Genomic DNA, 12,899 nt, shown 5'->3' on the forward strand with positions numbered 1-12,899 from the left:
TAGGTGCCCCTAGTGTAAAATATGTAGTAGATGTTGAAGGTTGATATGGGTAACCTTGATTGCCATATGGTGGTGCCTGAAAAAGAGGTTGCACTACTATTGGGATGGATATTATGGGTGGTTGGAATGTATTTTGGGCATGCTACTACATCTGTTGGGTATTTTGTTGTTGGACAACATAGGTATGCAATTTTTTCCCTACTAGATAATTCTAGGGGGATGCATGGGCATATTGTTGGTGTGATGATTGTGGTTGAAAAGATTGTAGTGTAGGTAAGACTTGAGACATGCTTTGGGAGTGTATACCTTGCCCAATATATATTGGTCGTGCTCCTACTTGAGAAAGCAACTGAGTATTAATAGGTACCAGGTAATTGATGTGTGGAAAAGTGTTCACAACTGGGTATTGCGATGGAGAGGTGATTTGGCTATTGCCTAAGGGTGGTATAGAAAAATAGTTGGTAATTGGTGGTAATGAATAGACTTGAGGAGGAAGGGATGAATGTGACTGAGGTATGGTCATGGTGGCAGTGCTGGAGGGGATACTAGTTGCAGGCCCTTGTGTCATACCAAAACTCCAAGGTCCTAAAGGAAATGAGGCCAAATTACTTTGGCTAGTGACAAATGGATTGTTAGTGATGTTGGGTGCGATGAAAGATGAAGTATTCAACCCTAATGGAGGAATTCTTGTATTATATGAGGATGTAGGTGGGATGTTTATGGTACTAGTAAATGGATTGGATGTGTTTTGAGATGGTAAGGAAAATGTCATGTTACTAAGTGAAAAAGAGTATATTGCAAAGTAGGGATAATGGTGGTGAAAGAAGATGCAAATGATACACGTGTGGTTGGTTGAGATTTGGTATGAACTAAAGGTTGAGTGAGGATCAGTTGAGTGTTTTGTGGAATGGGAGTGGTGACCTAGGTTGAGGGGATATTTAGGGCTGTCAGATATGCTTGTGTTTGTTGGTACACATTGTTTGGTGAAAAGAAAGGATCATGAGGAACCGATGACCCTACAGATGGTGGTTGCCATCCAAATAGAGGATTTGTAGGATCTATAATGTTGGGAGTCGGTGGTCATCCAAAATCAAAGGCACCAACATTGTCTCTTAAAAAGTTTTCCATGATGGTCTCCCTATTTCTATCTATGATGGTACTAACAATGGTTGTGTGTCTAGGTTGGTTCATGAAAGCATCAATATCTATTGAAGAGCCTGTTTCTTCAAGAGCTTGTGATGGTGGATCCAAGAGTGTCATGGAAATTATGGGGTATGGCTGAGCCCTAGCTATGCTACTACTAAGACTAGGATCCATGTCATTCTCTTTCTATTTATTCTTACCAAAACGTGTAGTAGGTGGCATGAAATCTTGATTTTCCTAAGGATGGAATGCAAAAGGATGATGATAAGTGTACGTGAAAAGATGATTTATCTAGGCGTGACTAGAGTGGAGGGATTGCCTAATATACAAAGGAGGATGTGTGAAAATATTTTTAGTGATATCTAGGAAGCCTAAATGATATGGTAGTAAGTGAAGGAGATTGTGTTTCCCTTAAGTGTGAGCTTGAGAAAGTGGTGGTGATATCAAACCCTAAGGTAGCCTTATGACCTTTTGGAAGACAAATGGGATCAAGTGTGTAGCCCAACCTTTTGCTCAAGGTGATGTCGGACACAAGTGATAGTTTATCCTAAACAATACTTAGTTTAAGGACAACTATGATTGTGGGATGGATGGAGACCATTTTAAGGGGAAAAATCCTAATGAGGTGATGCTAAAATGTTTCTAAGTGTGGAGTAAATAATGGAGGATACTAGGGCTTAATGATGCTTAATTTGGAGGATTCCTGAAAACCTAGGTTTGATGAAAAAATAGGAAGGAGATGATTCTACCAAATGCTTAAATGGGATGGTGGATCTATGTGAAATACTAAGCCTATGAGGAGATAAGTGCACAAGTGTGTACAAAAAAAGAAGGACCTAATTAGACTGAAGTCTATCACCCAAGTCCGTGGAGTCTCACCAAATGGTTGTTATGTTTGTGATCCACTTAAGGACCTATTCCAGACACTACCCAAACTTGGCTAATAGAGTGAGAAAGTTTACCTTTCCCCTCATTTATGTACCAACCAAATTTTTACTGATTTGAACTTCTCACCAAAGGGGTGCACTTCATAGAGGTGGATGAACTCACTAGAAGCACTCCTAAGTTTTTGATGATGATCTTGCTAACAACTTTTGGTACATGCATCATGCACTTTGAGGTCTTAAGTTGTAGAAAATAGAGAAGACAAAGATGTGCTAGAGGGCAAAATCTCAAAACACACATGGAACTTGGTTCATTTCTATTTAGATGCTTTAGTGTATCCTAACAAACTATTTTTTAAAAACACACATGATTTTAGCATTCAATTTGTTCATTTCCAACTTCACAGTGATGGTCAACAAAGGAAATTGTGTCAACAAAAGTAAATTGATTGAGAAAGCTTTTAAAAGGAGAGAATAAGATTGTGTTTACCCTTAGACATTCGAGATTTGATGGATTTATTTTAAGCCCTAAAATGGAAGTGTTTTCACATAATGTTCTTTTGCACCTTAAATGAAGTGTTTATTGCATTGGTTCAATTTTTAATACTTGATATTCAAGAGTAGATTTTTTTAAATTAAACTATTCCAAAAAAATGTGCTAAGATTTAGACATGCATTCCATGAAAAAGAGATAATTGTTCATTTTTAAGCATTTAAACATGGATTTTCTAGCAAACATTTAAGAAAACCTACAAAAACGTGTTAGCATTCTGCCCCAATAGATACTTGCAATAAAAAAATCAAAGTTTTGCCACTAGTTGGTCAATCTAGCAAACCCACGGGTTCAAAAACAATCCCATAGCATAGAAACATAGCAAAAAGCTAGGGGGATTGAAGTACAAAGAACTGGTGAAATTGTAGAAAAATAGACCACGAGAAGAAAGTAATAGAGTGATCCTACAAAATAGTGATCCCACAAGTTTATGGGGACGTGTTCCCACCAACAGATTTATTTACGGGTTCAACAAAAGAGGGAAAAAGAGGAGAATAATGGTTGACTAAATAGCTCAAGCATTTTTGTAAGTTTTTAACAGTGATCCTTCTAGTTAAAATTGCCATTCCCGTGGGAATAGGGTCAGCAAAAATGATGGGGTATTTTTAATGGCATGTGGTGGTGGAGTTTGGGCTAGAGAGTGATCTCGCCTTCGCAAGTTCATGTTCTTGCAGGTTTAGGATTGCAATCTCGCAGTTGTGGGTTCACGATTTCATGGTTGTGGGATCACAAACAAAGGGTGCTAAAATGTTGGTTAAAATGGAATTTGATTTTATGGTCGAGAGCATGATACTTGGTAAGGGACTTTGGTACCTATAAAAAATGTTAGAAGACCACTTGCGTACATAAACAAACACAAAATGTCAGTTTGGTTAGTTCAAACATTAACAAGCAAAAGTGTGATTATAGTGACCCAAATGTGAGGTCCCACTAAGCGTGCCAAAATGTATCACCTAATTTAGTAGTGCAATAAAGGAATACTAACTAATAAAGAATTATCAAAACTAAATGAGCCAACACTTATGATAGGATGAGGTTATCACCAAAAAGAAGGCAAACCAAGAATGGTAAACTCCTGAGGTATAACCCACGATGATGTAGATATGTCCCTAATGGATAGGGGATGTATGCTCACGATGTGCTCAAGCTTCCAATGGATGGGGTGTTTTATCAAGCATGAAAAAGGGTGAGGGTTTCAACAATGCAGATGAAGGTGGATTTTAGCATGGCTATGGTTCAAAATGGGTATGATGTAGTGGTTAGTGGAGGATTATAAGTTTGCATGAAAGTGGACGATGGATTGTGAGCGGAAAGGGTTTTATTTATAGGCTAAGGGATAGTGAAATGGAGGGTTAGGATGCAAGGATGGAAGAATGGTGAGGGAGGGCTAGGATGCTTTGAAAGGGGAGCACATGGATTGTTCTTGTTTGGAGCCAATAGGGGAGTGACACTTGTCACAAGGAGGATGAGTATGAGGGGATGAGATAATGGTTGGTCAAAGAGAGTAATGAGGGAGGAAGAGTGTGGAAGAGGGATGTAAGAGGTATCTAATGGTATGTAAGAGGCATTAATGGCATGTAAGATCCATAAAAGCTCTTGGTTAGGGATGGAAGAGGATAAAGGAGATTTTTTGACTCCCTTGCTTAAAGTTGTGCACATGTTTAGGAGGGGGATTAGACTTAATTTAGAAAGGGGATTAGGGAGCAAGTGACTTAGCTTTGATGGGATGGATTAGTTAGGTGGCTAAGTGAGGTTAGCATGGGTGAATGGGTTGGATTGGGGTAAAGGTTAGTTCTAGGAATGTTTTTAGGGGTTTGGATAATTTATTAAATGATTTATTTAATAAAGGGGAATGTGGGATTAAATTAAATTGATTTGAAAATTTATTTAATTTAATAGAGGAATAGGGTTTTAATTGATAAATTGATTTTGGGTTATCATTTGATTTTATCAATTGGGCTATAGTTAATAAAATAATTTAATTAACTAGGGGATGATGATTAATTAATTAATTAATTAATATTTAATCAACAATGTCCTAGGAGGTGACTAAATAAGATTACCTAATGATGTAATTAGATTTAGGTGTCTGCAAAGAGTGTGTTTTCTAACTAACCAATCATTTCAATGAAAAGCATGTCAATTCCTTAAGACATTCAAGATTGTGTTTTGTTACTCTACATATTCATTCCAATGAAAAAGCTTGTTCATTCATTTAAATCATTCAAGAGTGTGTTTGAACATCCATTCCAATGAAATGTGTGTAAATTCTCTTTAGGTTATTCAAGAGTGTGTGTTTGTGTTAATGTTATATTAAATGCATTCAAGAGTTTGTTTGGATTTTGGTATTAGTTGCAACATTCATTCCAAAGACAAGTGATTAAATCATACAAGTTCATTTGTCATCTAAATCCTAGAAGTGATTAAAATCACTATAAAAAAATCCTCCAAGTGAATAAAATCACTAAAAAAAATCCTCTAGGGTTTCTCTCCTATAATAAAATCAGATTAGTGATCCATGGACGTCAAATAATTAATAAGTTAGGCATCAAGAAATAAATTCATCTATAAATAATCAGAGACAACAGATAGCAGGAAAAGGTGACAAAACACCCGAGATGACAAAATGAAGATGGTAGTACACAAACTAGTACAATATACCTTTTGCTTACACTTGTAGATTACAGACAATAGGATAGGATCTAAGATGCCAAAACTCACATATGCCAAAATAGTCATAGATGACAATCAACTATAACTAAAGACTTTCTGTCACCCACGAAGCTGACAACAGAGCATATGCAAACTTTAGAGATGAAAGTATATAAAAATGATAGATTTATAAGTCTTCCTACAATGTAGACAACAAAGAGAATGCAAACTTTGGAGACAACAGTTTACAAAATGATAGTCTTTTGATCGCCTACAATGCAGACGATAGAGAGTGGAAACTATGGAGATGATAGAATAGGATAGATATGTAATGTTAAATGGTTTAAAATCTGTCACTAGCGCAGACACCAAAACATAGAGACTACAATTTATTGAGACAAGAAAGCGTCTATGCAGACAACACTGCATCCTAATAGAGATGACATTGCGTAGTTTTTCATACAAAATGCCAAGTTTTTCACTGAAGTTGATAATGGAAAAGGGACTTGGGTCCCACCAGGCATGCCAAAATGTATACAAGAAAACCTAACCTGTCAGGAGAATGCATAAAGAAGAAAAGTTAGTTGCACATGTCTATCAAAGATTTAAATAAGATTGAAATACAACTAATTCTACTTGAGTTTTAAAACTTAGTGCAACCAAAAATAAAAGTTCTCATGCAACCTCAAGTAGCTTAACAAGGGGCCCCAGAAGAGGCCTTTTGTTGTGCTCAAGATGAGGGATGTGGATGTTCTCTCTTCAAACACAACTATGGATGAACCCCATGATTTGATGAATGATCAATGATATGAAACTATGTTAAGATGAATGGAGAATACTCCAAGCAATGGCTATGGAAGAAACCATGCTTGAAAGCATTCAAAGGATGTGAAGATGGATGCAAGTAATCAAACTAACAATGCAAATCTAGAATGAGAATGCAATATCTAAGACTAGAATGCAAACAACTACCAAAGGTTAGCTCTAAGCATAAAAAGCGTTACAAGCTCTAAAACTAAAATACTATGATAACAATGCAATGGAGGAGATGCAAAATGCTTGAGACAAGGGCTCTATTTATAGGCTTTTGAGAGGCCTTGGGGAGGTGGCATCCATGTTGCATCCACATAGGTGTCACAAGGGAGACACATGGGCTAAAGAGAAAAGCCATGCAAAGGTCAACATAATCCTTTTTGGTGATAGAGATGGCTCAATGTTTGCTCAACCTTGGAGGAAGGAAAGGGGGACAGGTGTGTAAGAGTGTAAGAGGCTTTTGGATAAAATAATAAAAGGGAGGCTTTCTTAGATTTTGAGTTTCTCACATATGTGTGAACAAACACTTAGGGGCTAAAAGGTGCTTAGGGAGGCGTTTAGGATAATTAAGTGGGATTAAGTAGTGGGTAGACTTAGAAGGATGAGAGTAATGGGTGGTAGACTAGGTTTTATGTGGGATTAGGATTAAATTAAATATGATTTAAGTTAGTCATAGAATTATAGAATTTAATAAAGTGGAGGGAATTAAATAAATTAAAATTTATTTTAAAAGGGATTTATGGAGTACTATGTATTAATTAAATTTAATACATTAGAGGGGATGCATTTAAATTAAATTTAAATACATTAGGGAAGTGAACCTATTTAATTTTAAAAAATAAATTAAATAAGTAGAAGAATATGACAAATATAATGAATTTATAAATAATTAATGATAATGTCAAGGGAAGTATTAAATAAATTAATATAGTGTTTGGGAAGATTTAAGCATCTACAGATCCATATCTTCTTAAAACGATTCCCCTTCCAATGACAACTTGAAGACTTCAAAGATTATCTCCTGACCACATTTGACCCTAAGCCCTTTTACCATGGTTACCCCATTACTCAACGAATTCATAAACTAGAAAGAAACTTCATCATCCCAAGCGGTGAGCTTCTAAAGATACTAGAGCCAACCAAAATTTTCTAACAGTGGATGGCAAACATTATCTTGGAGAATGATGTTATGAATTATGGGCTCATGACATATGAAGTCAGCCCCCATGGATATACTAGAAAAATGAAAAAATATAAACTTCCACACTCAAAGCTCAAATGCAAGTATATAGAGACAAATTCAAGATTGGCAGAGCATGTGTTTTTAGAGACAGCAGAGAAAAAAATGGTTTAAATATTTTGGGAAAATAACATGCCATATAATAATGTCATGTTATCATCATATTTGTACCTTTTGTCCTTATTGTATTCCATAAATTTAGGTTATGTTTGTACTTTCCAAAAGGGAGGCAAGTGTTCCATTGACTTCATAAGTGTAAGGGAACGATATGACATATCTTCAAATAATTACTCAAAGTATGATATACTACTTATCAAATAATAATAGTATTTATATGTACACACAAAATTTAACACACACAATCCCCCCCCATACTTAAAATAAAGCATGGGTCCCACCATGCAATGTGAGAAAAGAATTGAACAACATAAAAAATTGAATGCATGAATTTAAAGGAAATAAACAAGGATGAAAGAATGCATGGTATGAACCTTTGCAATGGGTTAAAAACTTGTGTCATTGGATACCTATTGTTTAAGCCAAAAATGAGATGGATGGGTGAGAGAGAGTAAAGGTCAGGCAAAATTATTACAAAGAAAGTGATTATTTATTATGAACTCTAATCAGAGTCAAAGTAAAGGGAAATGCTTAGTGGGAGACTAAGGTACCATTTTGTAGGATAATTTGTAGTTTATTGTATATTTTGAGTCTTCTTTAGTTTGTAGTTTATTGTATATTTTGAGTCGATGCCTATTGACCAAAACTTGGAACCGAACAGGATCAATTGTTGCCAACTATATTGCTTCATTATCATAAACTCCCTCAATTTCATATGGTCCTCACCATCTGGTTTGGAATTTTCCTAGATTGTGTTGATACCTTGAATAATAGAGGAGTTCTTAGTCCCCAACACTAAATTTCTTATCCTTAGTAAATTTATCGTGTCATTTCTTGTGTTTCATTGGAATAATTCAATATTATGCAATGTAGATTTCCAAAACTCATCAAGTCCATTCAGCTATAGGATGTGTTCTTGTTGAGCATCATGGACATCTATATTGAGGTCCAATGCAGTGTGGAGTATTTTGTGCTGAAAATCAACTGGCATCATAGTTGTTTTTCCATAGACTAATTCAAAAGGAGTAAATCTTGTTGTTGTCTTCCATGTTATTCTATATGCACACAATGCCTCTAGAAGTTTGGTTGCCCAATCCTTCTTTTGTATCGAAAGACTTTTTATCAAGATGGCTTCAAGTTCCCTCTTTTTTATCTCATCTTGTCCATTAGCTTGTGGATGGTAAGGAGAAGATTTACCATGTTGAATAGTATATTGTGTCATGAGTGTAGTAATCATATTTGATGTGAATTGGGCACCTCGATCAGTCACTTATTCTCTAGTGACTCCAAATCATGTAAAGATGACTTCATACAGTAATTTGATGTAGGAGCATCCTGAGTTGCATTGCTATCCTACATGTTTACTGAGTTTCTTAGTTGCTTGCAAGTTGTAATGACTTACATTGCCAATTTTTATGTGTTTGTCAACTTCCTTTGGTTTTCAAGTGCTGCCAAGTTCCTTTGGTTGTCCAGTATTGTTGAGTTTATTGAGTTGCAACTTTTTTTGGATTCTCCATTTGTCAATTTGTATGTATGTGATTTCCTATTGAAGCCGACCTTTGTATTTAATTTAGTGATAGGTATTTGCTGAGAGCTGACTTGTGGCTTATTCTAGCATTTAATATGAAAGTTTATTTTTTTGTAATTGCAATAGGCCAATTTGTGTTTGTGCATATATTTAAAGAGGTCTTTGGTAGAGTCTTAAAAGGGGGGAAGTTAGGATTAAGAAGATAGGAGAAGAAAAGCAAGATAAAGTGTGAAGTTTGATCTTTGTGGATCAAATCTTATTGTAATGTCATTGTAACCTAGAAGGCCTTATAGCTGGGCATGTATCTAGTATTTTGAATGAATTTATGAAAGCATTTATTCCTTTATCTCTCAAGTTTTCTATTATTGGGTGTATTTTTTTGCCGTATTTACTCTTGCAAGCAGCTTGGATAATTGGGTGTGCCTTTGGCCCTAGTTATCTCATCCCCTACCTACGTTAGGTGGTATTAGAGCAGAGGTTTTTCCTTGTGGATATTGGATTGTGTAGAACCTTAAGTTGATTTGGGTTGTAGGGTTACAAATCTGTAGATTTGACCTATAACTTGTAAAGCATTATGATCTTGTAGGAACCTGATTGTGAAGATAGTTTGAGGTAGAGGAAATGTTGACAATGTCGTGTTAGATACATTGAGACAAATTACAGCCAAATTAGATGCTTTAGAGATAGTCTAGAGAAGAGGGGTGCATCTTGATGATGGGAGTGATGATGAAGTAGCACCACCAAACCCTAATCCAAAACCTAGAGAAGATCAAGATGAGACAAGGTTGTTGAGATTGTTGTCTAGGGAAAATTCAAGGCCTATTGTAGAAGTTGTTTCTTATGATGGAAAATTGGATACTAATGTTACATTGGATTGGATCTTTGAAATGGAGAAGTTCTTTGAGTATGAAAACACTCTTGATAATAGGATGGTGAAGATTGCAGTTACAAGGTTGCTAGGAAATGCCTCACTATGGTGAGAGAATTTGCAAATTGATAAACAAATGAGAGGAAAGCAGAAGATCAGGACTTGGCCAAAGATGGTGAACAAGGTAAAGAAAAATTTCCTTCTTAGTGATTACTAGGTTAGTTTGTTGAGAAAGAAGCAAAATTTGAGACAAAGAGACATGATTGTGAAGGAGTATACTGAGGAATTCTATAGATTGGACATCAAATTTGGACATGTGGATGATGATGTTGAGAAACATTCAAGGTACCGAAATGGATTAAAATCTATAATTCAAGATAAGATAAGTTTTGTGAAATTGGAAAGTCTGGAAGAAGCATATCAATATGTCTTGAAAGCTAAGGAGATCTTGACAAAGAAGCATGAACAAAGACAAAGAGGTAGAGGTGGTAGATTCCTGAGAGGTAGAGGTATATCTTATGGAGGTGGAAGATCTAATAGTTTTTTGCAAGATAAGGGAAAATCTGAATGGAAGAATGATGATAAAGGCAAGACCAAGTGGACAGGGGGAGATTCTTACTAAGGAGGTACTAGTTCTTACTAAGGATGAGGTAATTCTTATTCTCAAGATAGATTTTGTGGTAATTGCTTCAAATGTGGTAAAGAAGGGTATAGATCTTTTGAGTGTAGATCTTCTGAAAGTGGGCAAGGTACTAAAAATGTTGTGGTACAAGGAGACACTGAGGGTTCACCTAGTGCACCTAAAGCTGGAGAAAATTTGATGGTGAAAAGAACCTTATGTAATAAGGGAAGTGGTGAGAAACTTGTACTTAGAAGAAGTCTTTTCAAGACTAGATGTAAGATGGATAGAAAATGTTCCAAGGTGATCATTAATAGTGGAAGTTCTACAAATTTGGCATCAAAAGAATTGGGTACAAAGTTGTAGTTGCAGAGGTTGGAGCATCCTAACCCTATCATATTTCATAGATCAAATATGAGCATAAGATATTGGTAAGTGAACAATGTCTTGTGAAATTCAAGATTGGAAATTATTTTGATGAAGTTTTGTGTGATATTATGCCTATAGATTGTTATCATATTATATTGGGTAGACCATGGAAATATGATAGATTTTTATACATGATGGAAGATTGAATCAATATACTATTTAGGTGAATGGGAAAAAGCAAATATTGTTGCCTTTGATTGAAATTTTAGATGAGGTTAAGTGTACTATTGTGAGAATTTGCATAGTTATTGGAAAGTAATTTGAAAAAGAAATGAATAATAATAAAATATATTTTTCCATAATCCCTAAGAGACTTTAGTTTTGCTAGTAGGAACCAAGTATTAGAAACTAGTGCTGACCAAGTGTCAGTCAGTAGTGATCGAGAAGCAAAAGCTATTCCTAACTGAGTGACAGAAAAACTTGGTAGTATTGATTGAGTGCCAATGGAAATTACTAATATTCTAAATGAATATAAAGATATTGTTGTAGAGGATATACCTGATGCTTTACCTCCAATGAGAAGTATAAGTTATTGTATGGATCCGATTCCTGGAGCTAGTTTTCTGAATAAAGAACCATATAGATTGACACCTACTGAGAATGAAGAACTTAACAAACAAGTGCATGAGCTATTGGAGAAAATTTTGATCAAAGAAATTTTGAGTCCATGTGTTGTACCTACTGTATTAGCACCTAAATAGAATGGATAATGGAGAATGTGTACAGATTCCAAAGCTATTAACAAGATCATAGTGAAATATAGGCTTCCTATGCTGAGGATGGATGACATAATGGATTGTTTGAGTGGAGCAAAGTATTTTACTAAGATTGATTTGAAGAGTGGTTATCATCATATTAGAATCAGAGAAGGTGATGACTGGAAGATTTCTTTCAAGACAAAGAATGGTTTGTGATTGTTTATTTGGATGATATTCTCATATTCAGTAAGACTAAGGAAGAACATCTTGAGCTTATTAGACAAGTATTGCAGAAATTGAAAGAGGAAAAGTTGATGATTAATCTGAAGAAGTGTTCTTTCATTCAAGAGGAGATTATGTATTTGGGACTTGTGATTTCAGTTGATCATTTGAAGATGGATCCTAAGAAGGTTAGAGCAATTTTGGAATGGCCTACACCTAAGAATGTGGGTGAGGTAAGATCATTTCATGGTTTGGCTAGTTTTTACAGGAATTTTATAAGAAATCCAATTTTTTTTGTAATGATATGACCGATATGATGAGAGGGGATAAAAAATAATTCAAGTGGACACATGGAGCTGATAACAATTTTGAGACTTTGAAACAAAAATTTGTTGAGTTACATGTATTAGCACTACTTGATTTCAATAAGGTATTTCAAGTTGAATGTGATACAATTGGTAGTGCAATAGGAGTTGTATTAAATCAATAAGGTAAACCTATTGCTTTCTTAGTGAGAAATTGAATGATGCTTAAAGGAAGTATTTTGTTTACGATCAAGAGTTTTATGCTATTGTTCAAGCCTTGAAGAAGTGGAGACATTATTTGATTCCTAAGGAGTTTTTATTGTATACTAATCATAAAGCTTTACAGTATTTGGGAAGTCAACATAAGTTATATTAGAGACATATGAAGTGGGTGGATTATTTGTAGAGTTTTTCATTTGTGATTAAGCATAAAAGTGGAGTCACTAATTGAGTTGTTGATGCATTGAGTAGAAGATGTTCTTTGTTGACCGAGATGAAGGTTGAAGTTCTTGGTTTTGACAAGATGAAGGAGTTCTATGATACTAATCCTAATTATTTTGAGATGTGGAGAGAGTGCAGAGCACCTAGTTTTATAGAACAACCAAGTAAGTTTGATGGGTATTTTATTCAAGAAGGTATGTTGTTTAAGGGTGTTCAGTTTTGTATTCCTAAGATTTCTATTAGATTGAATTTGATTAAGGAAAAGCATAGTGGTGAATCGGCTAGACATTTAACACTAAGTTTGTTGAAAGGGAAGTATTATTGGCCTTAGATGTATAAGGATGTTCAAAAGATTGTAAAGAGTTGTGGAGTTTGTCAAGTTGCAAA

The sequence above is a fragment of the Cupressus sempervirens genome, chromosome 3, assembly GCF_028749045.1.
Source record: "Cupressus sempervirens isolate cs-2001-9-10 chromosome 3, ASM2874904v1, whole genome shotgun sequence".
NCBI lineage: Eukaryota > Viridiplantae > Streptophyta > Pinopsida > Cupressales > Cupressaceae > Cupressus > Cupressus sempervirens.